Below are 21,031 nucleotides of genomic sequence, written 5' to 3'. Positions count from 1 at the left end.
CAGTATAGGGGACAGTGTCACAGCCACGGCAGGACCAGGTGTCAACCTTGTTGCCAGCAGCACCTGTATAGGGGACAGTGTCACAGCCACGGCAGGACCAGGTGTCAACCTTGTTGCCAGCAGCACCAGTATTGGGGACAGTGGCACAGCCACGGCAGGACCAGGTGTCAACCTTGTTGCCAGCAGCATCAGTATAGGGGACAGTGGCACAGCCACGGCAGGACCAGGTGTCAACCTTGTTGCCAGCAGCACCAGTATAGGGGACAGTGTCACAGCCACGGCAGGACCAGGTGTCAACCTTGTTGCCAGCAGCAACAGTATAGGGGACAGTGTCACAGCCATGGCAGGACCAGGTGTCAACCTTGTTGCCAGCAGCAACAGTATAGGGGACAGTGGCACAGCCACGGCAGGACCAGGTGTCAACCTTGTTGCCAGCAGCACCAGTATAGGGGACAGTGTCACAGCCACGGCTGGACCAGGTGTCAACCTTGTTGCCAGCAGCACCAGTATAGGGGACAGTGGCACAGCATTGTCCAGTTACCTCAGTGATGGCACAAAACCATATCAGTCACACCCACAATTTATAGAACTGTAAACTCTTGCCAACAGAGTGTTGACGTTTCAAGAGAGATGGTTTGGTGATTTCCCCTGGCTACAATATAATCCATCAATAAAAGGAGTGTTGTGTTTTCACTGTAGCCAAGGGTTTTCAAGCCAGCCATCTTTTGGCCAAAGAGCAGATGCTGCCTTCATTAGTGCAGGATTTAGGAACTGGAGAAAAATTCATTCATTGTAAAATTCAAAACTGCCAAACCCACTGCCACTGTGTAACTGTAACAGCACACCAGCTAAATCCAATCAGTCCCCAGTTATCCAGTGCTTGGGGTAAACAGCAGTGACGAAATGACGAAAGCTACCTTGCACTGTATGAGAAAGCAACAACATTGATTGAATCCATTGAGACACACTCAAGACGATTTGCTGGCAAAGCAGTGCATCACTATAGGACAGCATTTTTTAAGTGTTGGATGGTGTGGAGGTTGTTTGGCAACCGTTTTGACCAGGACAGTCTAAACATTCTGTAAGAGTTGGAAAGAGTGCTTCTCATGGGGTAGTTGGATGAGTCTCTAGATCAGTACCCTGAGCGGAACATAGATTATCTTTCAATGCAGTTGCCTATCTTTCGCAACAAATACCCCTGTAGCAGCAGTTGAGAGGCAGCAGAGGTCCTCAGGAGGCTTCCAGTGGAGGTGCGGGGGTTGGTTGACCAAGTTGAGGTGCTGATCAGAATTTAGTCTGTAATGTACATAAAGACAGGCTGGACAGTCTTGAGGGAAAATATCTACCAGCAATGTGTTGGATCCATTGAAACCCTCAAACATATGTTTGTTTCTTTTGTTCAGTAGTGTGTATAACAGTGGTTCTCAACCTTTTTTCGATACTGGAACCTCTGCATATTTTGAGGCAAGGTTTTGAGTGGTCCTCAGGGACCTCCACCCCTCTATATTATATGTAAAGTTACTGGAACCCCTGCATATTATGAGGCAAGGTTTTGAGTGGTCCTCAGGGACCTCCACCCCTCTATATTATATGTAAAGTTACTGGAACCCCTGCATATTATGAGGCAAGGTTTTGAGTGGTCCTCAGGGACCTCCACCCCCTCTATATTATATGTAAAGGTACTGGAACCCCTGCATATTTTGAGGCAAGGTTTTGAGTGGTCCTCAGGGACCTCCACCCCCTCTATATTATATGTAAAGTTACTGGAATCCTTGTGCTGCTGAATACGTTCATTACACTTTTTTATTTCATGGACCCCTTGCCATTACACCAGGGACCCCTAGGGGTCCACCTACCCTGTTTGAGACCCCCTGCTGTATAGTATGATATATGTTATTTTGTTTAGTAGTTTTTAGTACATGACAGTACACTTACTAATTATTTATTTAATTTAAAATGGCATAATTTGTGTGACATACTTGTCCATAGCTGTTGTTTGAAGAGTTGTGACACTGACTGAACAATAACTAAGTATTTCTGAAGGATATTTTGGTTGATTTGTTTGGGTTTTTCATTGAAGTAGTTATTTCACTTTTAGAACTGTACTTATTCTGAGTGTTTTGTTCTTGTTAAGATGTTGTAATAGACTCAAACCAGCGACACATATTTAATGATTATATAAATGAATCTGAAAAAGTTAAATAAAAAGGTCAGTTCAGTGCGTAGACCAACTTTGTGATGGTCCACCTACTGGCCTTGCTTGGTATTGCTAGTTGTAAATACAAATACCTGCATACATACTGGACTAATAAGGAACACTGCTATAACTATTATTAGTAGGAGTATTATAATGATTTAAACATTTTAACAAGTTGGGACAACCCTTCATTGAACTACTGTACCTATCAATTATCCAGTAGTAGTAATTATGGTTCCTCAATATACATTTAACATATTACAATTTAGGCTATGTGTTACAGCACTACTTTTGGTGTCCCCCTCCGGAATTGCTCTTGAGAAAATTTCATGTAATTGTCCCCTCCAAAGTTGATATCAGATTTTCGCACCTGATCCTTTCTGAATTTAAAAGTAATCCTCGAAGTATTTCAAAAGCATCTGTAATCCGATTACAATATTTTAGCTGGTAACGTAACGGATTTAGTTACCGTTTTTGAAATCCGCGCTCGAATCCCCGAGCTGATAAAGTAAACATATGTCGTTCTGCCCCTGAACAAGGCAGTTAACCCACTGTCCAGGGGCCGTCATTGAAAATAGTAATTTGTTCTTAACTGACTTGCCTAGTTAAATAAAAGGTCAAATAAATCATTATAATAAATAAAACAAATCGCACATTTCTTAGTTCTGACTAACACATGAACCCGACATCATAGGCTACTATCCAGTCTTAATAGCTGGGGAGCGTTCAGCAGGACGTTTTGAACGTTCAGATATATGTATGTTGGTTCTATGTAGAACAAATATGCCTCTCCGATATACGGAATCACGTTAGCTCTATTCACGACATTTCTATCTGCAACGTTCGAAAACGTTTGGCAACTGAACGTGGCCTTGGGACGCTGGATGAAACGTTTTGAAAGCCGACGTCATGTGTAGGCGTGGCGTGTGACAGCGTGCCGGGTGTGCCTTGAGAAACCCACAGCAGAACAGTAAATCCAGTCTGGCCACCACGTTAACGTTTTAGTGGAATTTAGCCTACATTTTGCTCAACGTTACCCTTTGCTGCTAGTTAAAAAGGGGTTAATTAATAGCAGGCTATTTGAGAGGATAAGTTTGTAACTTACCTGCCCGACTGCGGAAAAAAGAGAACGCCCAGCTGCACAGCATCTCTCAAATCGAGGTGAGGTGTGCGCTCTCTCTCTCTCTCTGACGGATGCCGAGGCACCGCTGCCGTAGTGGATGAGAACCAGTCAACCAGAAACGTTTGACATCTCTGTCGGAGCCCCAAACAGACAAGGCTACCTCCCACTTGATGACAGACAACATTTAAGTAAGTGTATATGTTGGCCAGTTGGTCAGCCCCACAGCTCTGCCGGTTTATAAATGTTTTGCTACATGCGCAAACTCTGACAGGCAGGCAGACTGGATTCTACAGACAGCGACGTCCTCTGATATCGAGGTAGTGCTGGCATCGCCTCGCTGTATGGATACATGCGTTTACATTGTGTCTTCTGTACAGAGTCCGTGTAAATCACTGTCTAGACTGCGGATGTTGCAACACGACCATAATAGTATAATATACTGTTCTTCAACTTTTTAGAGACAGGCATATCGGTCATGATGCTGTGGTCTGCAGTCGGTGGCGGTGGCGGTTAATAGCTGATGTGCTGGTGACATGTCCATTTCCAGCTACAGATGTTGAAAAATAAGTTGTGATTTATGGGTCTGGACTGTAGCCAACAACGGCTTGTTAAGGTTGTGTATTACAATGGCTAGTAGCCTATATGACATTGGTGCATGGCATATGGTAGCAAGGCAAAATACACCCGATCATTAGTTAGGCTTTAACATGCTCGTTATGTTACCCATGGATCACCAGCCACAGTCGGTTAGCTACAGGGTGGAAATGACACGAGCACCCGTGGGGCGTGATGCTCAGACCGGTCAGCACGCTCGAGACTCTGGTATTTTGCATGTGCTTATTTGCACGTCATGGGCTGTGCTCTTCATCATGGCACCCACCCATGGCCAATGGTGGAACATTGTGTTTTTATCAGAATGACAGCCTACTACTGACTGATGTGGACGGTTTGTACAGAGCTCCACACAGCCGAGGGCGTGGTTGGACACACATGCCAGCCTGTCAGACCAGCGGCTTAACCCCAGCATACAGGCATTCGGGATGATTTGACAGGTCATTAGAGTTGGCCTAGCCTGCACCCCTCCACCACGCTGTCAAACAGGTTTAGTGTTTGTCGAGAGTGAGACTAACCTACACTACACTACTGTACCTACACTACTGTACCTACACTACTGTACCTACACTACTGTACCTACACTACTGTACCTACACTACACTGCTGTACCTACACTACTGTACCTACACTACACTACTGTACCTACACTACACTACTATACCTACACTACAGTACCTACACTACACTACTGTACCTACACTACTGTACCTACCCTACACTACTTTACCTACACTACTGTACCTACACTACACTACAGTACCTACACTACAGTACCTACACTACACTACTGTACTTACACTACACTACTGTACCTACACTACACTACTGTACCTACACTACTGTACATACACTACAGTACCTACACTACTGTACGTACCTACACTACAGTACCTACACTACTGTACCTACACTACTGTACCTACACTACAGTACCTACAGTACAGTACCTACACTACAGTACCTACACTACAGTACCTACACTACAGTACCTACACTACTGTACCTACACTACAGTACCTACACTACTGTACCTACACTACACTACTGTACCTACACTACAGTACCTACACTACACTACAGTACCTACACTACACTACTGTACCTACACTACAGTACCTACACTACTGTACCTACACTACTGTACATACACTACTGTACCTTCACTACACTACTGTACCTTCACTACACTACAGTACCTACACTACAGTACCTACACTACACTACTGTACCTACACTACACTACAGTACCTACACTACAGTACCTACACTACTGTACCTACACTACAGTACCTACACTACTGTACCTACACTACACTACAGTACATACACTACTGTACCTACACTACTGTACCTACACTACTGTACCTACACTACTGTACCTACACTACACTACTGTACCTACACTACAGTACCTACACTACACTACTGTACCTACACTACTGTACCTACCCTACACTACAGTACCTACACTACAGTACCTACACTACACTACTGTACTTACACTACACTACTGTACCTACACTACACTACTGTACCTACACTACTGTACATACACTACAGTACCTACACTACAGTACCTACACTACACTACTGTACCTACACTACTGTACGTACCTACACTACAGTACCTACACTACTGTACCTACACTACTGTACCTACACTACAGTACCTACACTACAGTACCTACACTACTACACTACAGTACCTACACTACAGTACCTACACTACTGTACGTACCTACACTACACTACAGTACGTACACTACACTACTGTACCTACACTACAGTACCTACACTACAGTACCTAACACTACAGTACCTACACTACACTACACTACTGTACCTACACTACAGTACCTACACTACACTACCTACACAGTACCTACACTACACTACTGTACCTACACTACTGTACCTACACTACACTACTGTACCTACACTACTGTACCTACCTGTACCTACACTACTGTACCTACACTACTGTACCTACACTACACTACTGTACCTACACTACACTACTGTACCTACACTACAGTACAGTACCTACACTACTGTACCTACACTACAGTACCTACACTACAGTACAGTACCTACACTACTGTACCTACACTACAGTACAGTACCTACACTACAGTACCTACACTGTACCTACACTACTGTACCTACACTACAGTACAGTACCTACACTACACTACTGTAGTACACTACACTACACTACTGTACCTACACTACACTACAGTACCTACACTACACTACTGTACACTACACCTACACTACAGTACAGTACCTACACTACACAGTACCTACAGTACCTACACTACTGTACCTACTACACTACTGTACCTACACTACAGTACCTACACTACAGTACCTACACTACTGTACCTACACTACACTACTGTACCTGTACCACTACAGTACCTACAGTACCTACACTACAGTACCTACACTACACTACTGTACCTACACTACAGTACCTACACTACTGTACCTACACTACTGTACCTACACTACTGTACCTACACTACACTACTGTACCTTCACTACACTACAGTACCTACACTACAGTACCTACACTACACTACTGTACCTACACTACTGTACCTACACTACACTACAGTACCTACACTACAGTACCTACACTACTGTACCTACACTACAGTACCTACACTACTGTACCTACACTACACTACAGTACATACACTACTGTACCTACACTACTGTACCTACACTACTGTACCTACAATACTGTACCTACACTACTGTACCTACACTACACTACTGTACCTACACTACAGTACCTACACTACTGTACCTACACTACTGTACCTACCCTACACTACTTTACCTACACTACTGTACCTACACTACACTACACTACTGTACTTACACTACACTACTGTACCTACACTACACTACTGTACCTACACTACAGTACCTACACTACAGTACCTACACTACTGTACCTACACTACTGTACGTACCTACACTACACTACAGTACCTACGCTACAGTACCTACACTACTGTACCTACACTACTGTACCTACACTACAGTACAGTACCTATACTACAGTACAGTACTTACACTACAGTACTTACACTACAGTACCTACACTACTGTACCTACACTACAGTACCTACACTACTGTACCTACACTACACTACTGTACCTACACTACAGTACCTACACTACACTACAGTACCTACACTACACTACTGTACCTACAGTACCTACACTACACTACTGTACCTACACTACTGTACCTTCACTACACTACAGTACCTACACTACACTACTGTACCTACACTACACTACTGTACCTACACTACTGTACCTACACTACACTACAGTACCTACACTACTGTACCTACACTACAGTACCTACACTACTGTACCTACACTACACTACTGTACCTACACTACTGTACCTACCTACACTACTGTACCTACAATACTGTACCTACACTACTGTACCTACACTACTGTACCTACACTACACTACTGTACCTACACTACTGTACCTACACTACAGTACAGTACCTACTCTACACTACAGTACCTACACTACACTACCTACACTACAGTACAGTACCTACACTACACTACTGTACCTACAGTACAGTACCTACACTACAGTACAGTACCTACACTACTGTACCTACACTACAGTACCTACTCTACACTACAGTACCTACACTACACTACCTACACTACTGTACCTACACTACAGTACAGTACCTACACTACACTACTGTACCTACACTACTGTACCTACACTACTGTACCTACACTACACTACTGTACCTATACTACACTACCTACACTACAGTACCTACACTACACTACAGTACCTACACTACACTACTGTACCTACAGTACAGTACCTACACTACTGTACCTACACTACACTACTGTACCTACACTACAGTACAGTACCTACACTACACTACCTACACTACTGTACCTACACTACAGTACCTACACTACACTACTGTACGTACACTACAGTACAGTACCTACACTACAGTACAGTACCTACACTACTGTACCTACACTACACTACTGTACCTACACTACAGTACAGTACCTACACTACACTACCTACACTACTGTACCTACACTACAGTACCTACACTACACTACTGTACCTACAGTACAGTACTACAGTACTGTACGTACACTACAGTAGTGTATATTGCACAAAGCAGCTGGATGCACAGCCATTCCAGTAAAATCACTGGGGAAGCCAAGCCAGAAAAAAAGACACATTACAACAATATGAGGTGTGATAATTGCGTTGTTTGCTCTATAACTTATTCATATGCATTGCGACCGTGATATATGCCTAAAGGCTAAAGCCGAGTCAAAATGAAGACAGTGGCAGAATAAATTCACCACACCTTTGTTTCAGTACAAAACGGGAGAGCAACCTGTCTGGTGAAGTCCACAGCGCATATTGCATGTAACAAAGAGTTACATGACCTGCAGCATGGTAAAGAAAGTTCATGTTTCTGACATTTTCAGACTACTCAATAACTATTGATTTAGAACCATGGAGAATTACTGCAAGTTGCAAAGAACAGGAGCAGCCTCCACTATTCCAGCCTCACTTCTGCTTAGTGTAATACAGTCACAACTAAAAGATAGCAGAAAGAATTTAGTCCAATCAACGTAAACTAAATATAATGTGGCTTCCATGGTTCTGATTTGTGTGTTTGTTCATGCAAGAGGAAAATACATATTGACTCGCTCTACTTCAAATCAAATTTTATTGGTCACATACACATGGTTAGCAGATGTTAATGAGAGTGTAGTGAAATGCTTGTGCTTCTAGTTCCGACCATGTAGTAATATATAAGTAATCTAACAATTTCACAACAACTACCTTATACACACACAAGTGCCCTTGTAGGGAAACGCCAATGCCCTCCTCTCGTTCATGTTTATGAAACGTCTATGACTGTCATACAGTACACACTTGTATTTTTGTTGACCTACTGTAGGCTGCTAAAATGCTTGCTCGCTAGCCTAACTTCCTTTCATGGGCAAAGTTAGCAAGTTTACATTAGCCTTCTACATCTAGCTACATATTGAACGTGCGTCCCGTAATGTATTTTATGGTTGGATGAGTTGGCCGAAAGAATCTCCATTTTAATCATTGGCCAGTACAGATAATTAAGTAAAACCATAAATCCATCCATTGCTAATTTAGGAAAATGACCATTTTAGCTTGCCCCGCCACCAGAGTACAACAACACAACGAGATGCAACAGTTCAAGTTGTTTCTATCGATGACGTATTTCTCTGTGATAGGAGTGAAGCCAAATCCAAACTGGTAAAAAGAAAATCTAACTGGTTTCTCTTGACACTTTTTTTCACAGTTGAGCTCGCTCAGTTTAGCTCAATGCCGACGGGCTATTATTTTATAGGCCAAATGCTCGCTGGCTTCCGGTTGGATTCAATGCTACGAGCAGCAACATCATACTCTTTATAACCAGATAGGGTCAGATATATGGCCTACACATACTTAGACAGAGGGGCGCTGTTTCGCTAGCTCGCATGCTTTCTCCGGTGATGCGAATTGAAGGAAAATGATGAAAATATACATTATTTTATGTTTTATTTTTTCTTGGAAGCCTGGCTTCTCTTGGCATCCATGAGTTTATGCCACTGATGATTTCTCCAAGTGGACACACTACATATGTGGCGTGCTTACATCATTATTGATGGAGGATCGCAGGTGCTTTGGGTGTGTGTGTGCACATGGGGATGAACCCAAATGTGCCATCAGGTTGACTTTTTCCTAATTGGATTGTGGTACGGAAACATCGACCTAGAATAGGGCAACATCTTTAGGGCAACATCTGCCTGCCCTAGACTGTTTGCTCTTTCCTCCTGCCCTAACTCACCCCTTCTCCTCTAACCCTCAAGCTCCTGACAGTAGTCCCCCTTCCCTGTTATCCCTGCCCTTCTAATACATTTAGTATTGCCCTGCTCCGCCTTCCCTCCCTCACATTTCACACGGAGAAGTACTCTCTCCTTGCTTTCAATGCTGGGTCTGTATCCCTGTTCCTCACCTCTGACCTCCTAGCCCTCTCTCCTTAGCCTTGAGAAGGGTTAGAGGTAAGAGAGACCCTCCTAGAAGTAGTCTAATGAAAGCAGTGATGGGTTTCACACCCACAGACACTCAGGCAGCAGTGTGGAGTGGACATTTAGCCCAGTGCATTCAGATTGTGAGATGGAGAGAGGGGGGATGAGAAGCGGGAGATGGAGAGAGAGAGAGAATGAGAGAGAGGGCGAGGCTTAACGAGATTACTGGATGCTCTATCATCTGTGTGTGAGGGGATGAGGAGGGGCGGCTACTGCTGACACACACAGCCAGACACCGATAGACAGACAAACACACACAGATAGACAGACCGTCACATGATGGTCCTACCAATGAGCACCCAACCGCTGTCTATTAACACAGAACAGCCACACCTCTGCTGTACGATCGCACCCTCTCCTATATAAGTCCCATCCATTGCTGCATCACATTCAGCATAGAAGTCCTTTAAATAGACTGAATGGTTAGTGTTGAGCCCTGCGCCCCCTCCCTTCACCAAACACTGCAGCGCCCATCATGACTTGGACTGTTGTGATTATAGTTGTTTGTATACATGGTTGCTGTGTGTGAATGACTAGACGGTAGTTATGTGTTTGTATTGGTCCAGTCATTGTGTATGAACATGGCTGTCAGTGTGGTGTATGGGTACGGGATCATTTTATGAGAGTATTGTGTGGTTTTGACAGTATTATGGTTGTTTGTTGTTTTGAGTGAGTAGCATTGCAATTATAGTGTAGTTGGGTTTCGGTGTGGTGTGTGTGAATTGGATTGCTGTTATGTTTTCTTGCCACGTTACCCTGCTCTGCAGTTACCCAACCTCCCAGCCACTTAACCATAGCCAGTGGTGTAAAGTACTTAAGTAGTACTTTAAAGTATTTTTACTTAAGTAGTTTTTCGGGGTACCTGTACTTTATATTTTTGACTTCTTTTACTTCACTACATTCCTAAAGAAAATCATGTACTTTTTACTCCATACATTTTCCCTGACACCCAAAAGTATTAGTTACAATTTGAATGCTTAGCAGGACAGTAAAAAGGAGTGTTGGAGTGTTCCCCTGGCTGTCAAAGAAAGTTAGCATTTACTTTGTACTTTTACTCAAGTATGACAATTGAGTCCTTTTTCTACCACTGTACTTAAGTACATTTTACTCAAGTAATATTTTACTGGCTTACTTTCATTTTTACTTGAGTCATTTTATATTAAGGTATCTTACTTTTACTCAAGTATGACAATTGAGTCCTTTTCCACCTCTGACCATAGGCCTATCGTTACCCAACCTCCCAGCCACTGAACTGTAGGCCTATCGTTACCCAACCTCCCAGCCACTGAACCGTAGGCCTATCGTTACCCAACCGTAGGCCTATCGTTACCCAACCGTAGGCCTATTGTTACCCAACCGTAGGCTTATCATTACCCAACCTCCCAGCCATTGAACCTTAGGCCTATCGTTACCCAACCTTAGGCCTATCGTTACCCAACCTCCCAGCCATTGAACCTTAGGCCTATCGCTACCCAACCGTAGGCCTATCGTTACCCAACCTTAGGCCTATCGTTACCCAACCTTAGGCCTATCGTTACCCAACCTCCCAACCATTGAACCTTAGGCCTATCGCTACCCAACCTTAGGCCTATCGTTACCCAACCTCCCAGCCATTGAACCTTAGGCCTATCGCTACCCAACCGTAGGCCTATCGTTACCCAACCTCCCAGCCATTGAACCTTAGGCCTATCGCTACCCAACCGTAGGCCTATCGTTACCCAACCTCCCAGCCATTGAACCTTAGGCCTATCGTCACCCAACCTCCCAGCCACTGAACTGGGGCCTGGAGTCTGGCCGGACCTGTTCTGTAAATCCACAGTCTGCTCGTTCTCTCGCTCTCTGCTGCAGCTTTTATCACAGCACAACTTGCTGAGACCACAGACTAGTGTACGTGTAAGAATCCTGTTGGGAGTAATGGACAGTATGTGTTGAGTGTGCATCCTTCCTTCCCTCCCTCTTATAGGTTCATTCACAGCCCAGACAGTGTGGGGTGTAGTATTTGTGTATAAGGGTCTGTGTTATGTGTACTTATTGGATTTTCTCTCGCTGTCTCACTTCAGTCACTTTGGCTAAGTTAATGTTTAACCAATCTCTGTCTGTGTATGTCTGTGGGCTCTGTTCTGCAGACTGGCCATCTGTGTTTGGTCATGAGCTCTCAGCTCCAGGCCAGTCTAAAGGCATCTGCCTTCACTGCTGCACTACTATTGCACTGAACTTATCAGATTATAGCTGCTACAGTCATTTCTGTAGTGTGGAAATACCACCTTTACTACAATGTAGTACAGAGTACACTAATGTCAATTATGGTACCACAATAAAGGCCCACTCAGTACAATGTAGTGTTAACCAAAGTATAGGCCTCAGGGGTGGAAGGCTCCGGAAGGAAGGTGTGTTCTAAATAATACCACATTGTCTGGCGTAGGTTCAGGTTGGTCGTTTGGCCCAGCCGGTTCTGCTCGGGTTCTGGGTTCTCCTGTGTGGTGAGTATCAGTACTGAGGCATAGCTTCAGTTGTTGCTGAGACTGAGAGGCAGTGTCTGGGACTCACATCTGAACTTCTGATGGTAGTGTTTTGGGAATTTGTTCTGTCAGTTCCTAGTGTTTTGGGAATTTGTTCTGGCAGTTCCTAGTGTTTTGGGTATTGCTTCTGTGTGATGCTTGACTGTTTGGAGCATTTGGGCGAGTTCAAAAGGGAAGCCTCTTGGAGAAAAAAAAAGGAAAAAAAAGACCAGTATTCTGCCACTGTGTACTCTGTTTAGGGTCCAATAGTGCTCTCGCTCTGTGTTGTGAAAGTCCTCAGAAGTATTTCCTCATTAAATCACCTTCTCCAACTCTGTTGTGTAATTAAGCTCTTTGTTGTGTTTGATAAGCAGATTGTCTCATTTAACTAGCTAGACCTCAGAGGAGCTGTTCCGTCTTTCGTACTGGCTCCCTTTCATACGACTGACTGATTAAACATGGAACCATGATCACATGATTGCTATAAATAGAGTGTGTGTATACACTAGTGGGTGTATGAATTAGTTGTGTAGACCAGTGAGAGTTATGGCCCTGTTAATGCAGAGGATTTGATGGTAATGGTTCTATATTATAGGTAGTCTCTCTCATGGAATAGGTTTTTAGAGACCTATTCAAATCTAAGTCAAATAACTCCATATGGTTGGAAGAGGTCTGTCTATGTGTCACGTTGTATAAAGACAGGTGCAGGAATACTAAAACATTTTTTTTTCTCTACCCAAAATAGTGTACGTCATGAACATGACAGAGACGAAGCCCAAAACAAACACGTACATATAAACTAGAGGTCGACCCATTATGATTTTTCAACGCCGATACCGATTATTGGAGGACCAAAAAAAGCCGAAGCCGATTTAAAATAAAAAAAACATACATATTTTTATTTATTTATTTGTAATAATGACAATTACAACAACTGTAACGTCCGGGGTGTAGTGGGTGAGAAGTCAGGCGCAGGAAGCAGAGAGTTCAGGGTAGTGCTATACTTTTAATGAACAAAACCGGTGAACATACACCAACCCCACAGAACACAGGGCGCACACCAAAACAAATGCCCCAAACACGGGGGACTTAAACAGTCCAGCAAAACCCAAGAAACTGGGAAAACCGTGACACACAGACGTGTACACACGTACACCAAACAATCCCGCACAACCAGTAGGTGGGCCTGCTGGATAATAAAGCCCGACCAATCAGCCTAAAATGAACACAGGTGAAACCAATAAACAGAAAAGGGGGAAAGGGATCAGTGGCAGCTAGTAGGCCGGTGACAACGACCGCCGAGCACCACCCGAACAGGAAGGGGAGCCACCTTCGGTAGGAGTCGTGACAGTACACCCCCCCGCCCCGACGGGTGGCCCCGCAGTGCAATAAACAACGCAATGCTTGAAGCATTATGAAGAGCTGCTGGCAAACACAGTAAAGTGCTGTTTGAATGAATGCTTACAAGCCTGCTGCTGCCTACCATCGCTCAGTCAGACTGCTCTGTCAAATCATAGACTTAACTATAATATAATAACACAGAAATACGAGCCTTAGGTCATTAATATGGTCAAATCCATAAACTATCATTTCGAAAACAAAACGTTTCTTTCAGTGAAATACAGAACTGTTCTGTATTTTATCTAATGGGTGGCATCCCTAAGTCTAAATATTGCTGTTACATTGCACCACCTTCAATGTTATGTCATAATTACGTAAAGTTCTGGCAAATTAGTTCGCAACGAGCCAGGCTGCCCAAAATGTTGCATATACCCTGACTCTGCGTGCAATGAATGCAAGAGAAGTGACACACTTTCCCTAGTTTAATATTTCCTGCTAACCTGGATTTCTTCATTTCTAAAATAGATGAATGTTAGCAGGCAATATTAACTAAATATGCATGTTTAAAAATATATACATATGTATTGATTTTAAGAAAGGTGTTGATGTTTATGGTTAGGTACACATTGGTGCAATTGATAGTGTTTTTTTCGCGAATGCGCTTGCTAAATCACCCATTTGGCGAAGTAGGCTGTGATTCAATGATAAATTAACAGGCACCGCATCGATTATATGCAACGCAGGACAAGCTAGATAAACTAGTAATATCATCAACCATGTGTAGTTAACTAGTGATTATGTTAAGATTGATTGTTTTTTATAAGATATGTTAATGCTAGCTAGCGCCTTAACTTGGCTCCTTGCTGCACTCACATAACAGGTAGTCAGTCTGCCACGCAGTCTCCTCGTGGAGTGCAATGTAATCGGCCATGATCGGTGTCCAAAAAGGGCGATTACCGATTGTTATGAAAACTTAAAATTGGCCATGCCGATTAATCGGTCGACCTCTACTATAAACTCAGCAAAAAAATAAACGTCCCTTTTTCAGGACCCTGTCTTTCAAAGATAATTCGTAAAAAACCCAATAACTTCACAGATCATCATTGTAAAGGGTTTAAACACTGTTTCCCATGCGTGTTCAATGAACCATAATCTTTTTCTTTTTTTTAACATTTTATTTAACTAGGCAAGTCAGTTAAGAACAAATTCTTATGTTCAATGACGGCCTAGGAACAGTGGGTTAACTGCCTGTTCAGGGGCAGAACGACAGGTTTGTACCTTGTCAGCTCGGGGATTTGAACTTGCAACCTTCCGGTTACTAGCCCAACGCTCTAACCACTAGGCTTGATTAATTAATGAACATGCAACCGTGGAACGGTCGTTAAGACACTAAGAGCTTACAGACGGTAGGCAATTAAGGTCACAGTTATGAAAACTTAGGATACTAAAGAGGCCTTTCTACTGACTCTGGAAAAACACCAAAAGAAAGATACCCAGGGTCCCTGCTCATCTGTGTGAATGTGCCTTAGGCATGCTGCAAGGAGGCATGGGGCCTGCAGATGTGGCCAGGGCAATAAATTGCAATGTCCGTGCTGTGAGACGTCTAACACAGCACTACAGGAAGACAGGATAGACATCTGATCGTCCTCATCCTGACATGACCCTCCAGCATGACAATGCCACCAGCCATACTGCTCGTTCTGTGCATGATTTCCTGCAAGACAGGAATGTCAGTGTTCTGCCATGGCCAGCAAAGAGCCCAGATCTCAATCCCATTGAGCACGTCTGGGACGTGTTGGATTGGAGTGTGAGGGCAAGGTGCATTCCCTCGAGAAATGTCTGGGAACTTGCAGGTGCCTTGGTGGAAGAGTGGGGTAACATCTCACAGCAAGACCTGGCAAGTCTGGTGCAGTCCATGAGGAGATGCACTGCAGTTCTTAATTCAGTACTTAATACCCCAGATACTGACTGACTTCTGATTTGGACCACCCCCCCTTTAGTTTATGGACACATTATTCAATTTCTGTTAGTCTCAGTTTGTCTTAGTTGTTGAATCTTATTATATTCCTACACATTTTTATACATGTTAAGTTTGCTGAAAAAAAACGCAGTTGACAGTGAGAGGATGTTTTTTTTTCTTCTGAGTTTATATGGCACAGGGCTGTAACCCAAACAGAGCGAGGTGTAAACCTCTAATAAATACACAGGAAGAGACCTGTAATAACAAGTGCACACTAACATGGTAACACGCAAGCCGATACAAGAGAGCACAGGTACTCACAAGACCAACGGACATGGAACAATAATCAGCAAGGACAATGGGGAACAGAGGGCACATATATACACATACTAATCAGGGAGAATGTGCGTAATGAGACAAGACAGTCCTGGGTTTCGGGTAATCATCCAGTTCAGTGACGCCTAGAAGGTGGGTGATGTAGACCTCCGGAGCTGGTAAACGGGATGAGCAGCAGTACCGGGGGAATCCGTGACACTATGTAAACGCTAACCCTCATGGGTAGGTTTGAGAGAGTTCTGCTACTATGAGTGGTATTTAGTGTTTGTTTGTCCTTTACCCTCATAAAACAACACAGCTTCCAATATTACATTCCTGCTTTTCACGGGACCTTAAAAAAACCCACACACACACATATAGTCAGTGGGAATGAGGACGGGAACATCTGTTCCAGGGATGTGATGTGGATGTCTTTGATGTTTTACTAGGTTTACCAAGGAGGGGAATCCCTCCCCCATGTGTTACTGGGTTTAATTTCCGTCCAAAACTTGGGCTGGATTCCATTCTGAAATTTGTTTGCCCTTTTCCTTTGACTTAGTATAGTAGACGACAACCTATTGAAGGCTTCCTACTGTTGTCTGTTGTCTTGTGTTTTTTAAAGAACATGTAGGGTCACTTCCAGAGGGAGGGGTTGAGACGAGGGGACGAGTAAAGCTGTCAACAAAGAGACAGTCACTGCTTGAGCCTTGTCATTCACATTCCAAAACATAGATTAGGAAATGTGCAATTGGCCGCAATTGGCCGCTAATTAAAGTACACCCATAAACACACATTGAGCTACCGGCTGAGGCATGCTTCTCTTCCTGTTGGTATTGATTGCGCAAACAATTGATTCAACAAACATAGGATGCCCCTTCCCTTGAAATATGAGCTTAGCTTCTGGACTCATTCTGGTGAGGAATGAATGAATGAATGTATGTGTGTTAGTGTAATTCAATGCTAGTTTTAATAGATATTAGTCTGAATAGATGCTAGTGTTAATAGATGCTAGTGTTAATACAGTATATCACAAAAGTGAGTACACCCCTCACAGTTTAGTAAATATTTGAGTATATCTTTTCATGTCACAACACTGAAGAAATGACACTTTGCTACCATGTAAAGTAGTGCGTGTACAGCTTGTATAACAGTGTAAATTTGCTGTCCCCCTCAAAATAACTCAACACACAGCCATTAATGTCTAAACCTCTGGCAACAAAAGTGAGTACACCCCTAAGTGAAAATGTCCAAATTGGGCCCAATTAGCCATTTTCCCTCCCCGGTGTCATGTGACTCGTTAGTGTTACAAGGTCTCAGGTGTGAATGGGGAGCAGGTGTGTTATATTTGGTGTCATCGCTCTCACACACTGACTGGTCACTGGAAGTTCAACATGGCACCTCAACATGGCACCTCAACATGGCACCTCAACATGGCACCTCAACATGGCACCTCAACATGGCACCTCAACATGGCAAAGAACTCTCTGAGGATCTGAAAAAAAGAATTGTTGCTCTACATAAAGATGGCCTGGGCTATAAGAAGATTGCCAAGACCCTGAAACTGAGCTGCAGCACGGTGGCCAAGACCATACAGCGGTTTACCTGGACAGGTTCCAGTCAGAACAGGCCTCGCCATGGTCGACCAAAGAAGTTGAGTGCACGTGCTCAGCGTCATATCCAGAGGTTGTCTTTGGGAAATAGACTTATGAGTGCGACCAGCATTGCTGCAGAGGTTGAAGGGGTGGGGTTCAGCCTGTCAGTGCTCAGACCATACGCCGTACACTGCATCAAATTGGTCTGCATGGCTGTCGTCCCAGAAGGAAGCCTCTTCTAAAGATGATGCACAAGAAACCTCGCAAACAGTTTGCTGAAGACGAGCAGACAAAAATGTGAGGGGTGTACTCACTTTTGTGATATACTGTAGATGCTAGTGTGAATAGATGCTAGTGTGAATGCAAGTGGTTTGTTCTTTGTGTGTATGACTGTCTCTGTGCATGTTTCTTTCTCTCAATTCATTTCAATTCAAGGGGCTATATTGGCATGGGAAACATATGTTAACATTGTCAATGCAAGTGAAGTAGATAATATACAAAAGTGAAATAAACAATGAAAATGAACAGTAAATATTACACTCAAAATAATGACATTACATATGTCTTATGTATATATACAGTGCTGTAACAATGTGCAAATAGATAAAGTACAAAAGGGAAAATGAATAAACATAAATATGGGTTGTATTTACAATGGTGTTTGTTCTTCACTGGTTGACCTTTTCTTGTGGTAGCAGGTCACACATTTTGCTGCTGTGATGGCACACTGGAATTTCACCCAGTAGATATGGGAGTTGATTAAAATCGGGTTTGTTTTCAAATTATTTGTGGATCTGTGTAATCTGAGGGAAATATGCGTCGCTAATATGTTCATACATTGGGTAGGAGGTTAGGAAGTGCAGCTCAGTGTCCACTTCATTTTGTGGGTAGTGTGCACATAGCCTGTCTTCTCTTGAGTGCCAGGTCTGCCTCTCTCTCTGTCCCTCTCTCTCTCTGTGTGAATGGGAGAATGAGATCCCTGCTCTCCTCTCCACTCTGCTCTGTGACGTTGATGTTTAGGCCAAGGTATGTATAGTTTGTGTGTTCTAGTGCAATGGTGTCTATATTGAATTTGTATTTGTGGTCCTCTCTCTTTCTCTCTCTGTGTGTGAATGGGAGAATGAGATCCCTGCTTTCCCCTCCACTCTGCTCCCTGACATGATCATAGCAACGGAATGGATGGAGGTAGGAAATGTGGGGAGAGGAGGAGGAGGAGGAGGGGGTTCAGTGTGTCCTGGCCTTTGCAAGCTGTTACAACAGACAACTTTCTCCCTCTTTCGATCTTCAAATCTCTATCTCCACTTCTCCTTCCCTCTCCAGCTCCCCCTCTCTCTCTCTCCATCTCTTCCTCCCTTGTATTCTGTCTATCGGTGTGTGGTAGAGAGCTCCCCTACCCCCCAGCAATGCATTTCTGACTCTCAGTCAACCTCGTCTGAGAGATGGTCTTTAGATAAAGAAATCATGTCATCTGTGTGTGTTTAGTGTGAGTGCAACACAGATGTGTGTGTGTGTGTGTGTGTGTGTGTCGAGAGGTCTGAAATCCTCCGGGAGGCTCTTTCCTCCTTCCCAGGGTAATTTGCTGTGGGATGAGTGAAGTTTAAGAGCAAGGGTAGTCTTGGTAACAATTGCTGCCATCTGTGTGAGTAGTGTGTGAGTGTGTGAAAGGATGGAGGAGCAGCCTGCGGGCTTAATGCTTCATTCAACTAAATGTTGAATTATTTATTTAATACTCAGCAGAAAGGGAAGGTTACTGGGTTACACTGGAACACTTCCACAGCATTATGAATCTAGAAAGAGACACTTCAGTCCATTCTCTACGTGGACATTCCAGGACAGGAGGGTACTGTTGCTGTATTCTGTCATACTGTATAATAAAACCTCTCCTGTCTGCAGTCCAACACTTAGACAACATGACTCCCTACAAGAACCTCATTAGAACTACACAGTCGGTTCTGTGTGGCTCACAACACTAGGGTTGTGGGTTTGATCAAATATATGAACTCACTACTGTAAGTCGCTCTGGATAAGAGCGTCTGCTAAATGACAAACAATGTAAAGAGAAGGGCCAGGAGAAGGGGTTAGAGTGGGGCCAGGAGAGAGGATTAGAGTGGGGCCAGGAGAGAGGAGTAGAGTGGGGCCAGGAGAGAGGAGTAGAGTGGGGCCAGGAGAGAGGATTAGAGTGGGGCCAGGAGAGGATTAGAGTGGGGCCAGGAGAGAGGATTAGAGTGGGGCCAGGAGAGAGGATTAGAGTGGGGCCAGGAGAGAGGATTAGAGTGGGGCCAGGAGAGAGGATTAGAGTGGGGCCAGGAGAGAGGATTAGAGTGGGGCCAGGAGAGAGGATTAGAGTGGGGCCAGGAGAGAGGAGTAGAGTGGGGCCAGGAGAGAGGAGTAGAGTGGGGCCAGGAGAGAGGAGTAGAGTGGGGCCAGGAGAGAGGAGTAGAGTGGGGACAGGAGAGAGGATTAGAGTGGGGCGGGATCAGCGGAGGACCGGCAGAAGGGTGGGAGGTTTGAGATGAGGACAAGGGACAGGCTAGCAGGGGTCTGAGGTGAATGTTACTCTCTCTGATAGCAGAAGAGGGCTTCAGGGAGAGGAGAGACTGATTCATTTGTGGTTGTCCCAGACAGTCCAATAATAGAGGGTTCTCCTGGCTGTAGGATTCTCCTGGCTGTAGGGTTCTCTTTGCTGTAGAGCTCTCTCTTTGCTGTAGGGTTCTCTTGGCTGTGTGGTCTCTCTTGTCTGTATGGTCTCTCTTGTCTGTAGGGCTCTCTTGGCTATAGGGCTCTCTCCTTGCTGTAGGGTTCTTTTGGCTGTAGGGCTCTCTCTTGGCTGTAGGGCTCTCTCTTGGCTGTAGGGCTCTCTCTTGGCTGTAGGGCTCTCTTGGCTATAGGGCTTTCTCTTGGCTGTAGGGTTCTCTTGGCTGTAGGGTTCTCTTGGCTGTAGGGTTCTCTTGGCTGTAGGGTTCTCTTGGCTGTAGGGCTCTAGATCATGTGGCTCTCTTGGCTGTAGGGCTCTCTCTTGGCTGTAGGGCTCTCTCTTGGCTGTAGGGTTCTCTTGGCTGTAGGGTTCTCTTGGCTGTAGTGCTCTCCTGCCTATAGGGCTTTCTCTTGGCTGTAGGGTTCTCTTGGCTGTAGGTCTCTCTTGGATTTAGGGCTCTCTTGGCTGTAGGGCTCTCTTGGCTGTAGGGCTCTCCTGCCTATAGGGCTTTCTCTTGGCCGTAGGGTTCTCTTGGCCGTAGG

General features: G+C 44.2%; 1 protein-coding gene across 2 annotated transcripts in view; it reads left to right on the top strand.

The window, feature by feature from the left end:
- The first annotated feature begins 3,120 nt into the window (after positions 1-3,120).
- Positions 3,121-21,031, top strand: part of LOC112236177 (janus kinase and microtubule-interacting protein 1) — a 57,250-nt gene continuing 39,339 nt past the window's right edge. For both annotated transcript variants that reach the window (XM_042325814.1, XM_042325813.1), the window contains exon 1: positions 3,121-3,508. The gene's annotated coding sequence lies outside the window, so the exon portion shown is untranslated. The remainder of the gene's footprint in view (positions 3,509-21,031) is intronic.

The sequence above is a fragment of the Oncorhynchus tshawytscha genome, linkage group LG08 (genome assembly GCF_018296145.1).
Source record: "Oncorhynchus tshawytscha isolate Ot180627B linkage group LG08, Otsh_v2.0, whole genome shotgun sequence".
NCBI lineage: Eukaryota > Metazoa > Chordata > Actinopteri > Salmoniformes > Salmonidae > Oncorhynchus > Oncorhynchus tshawytscha.
The sequence above is the reverse complement of the archived record's forward strand: the minus strand, read 5'-3'. Positions and strand labels throughout refer to the sequence as shown.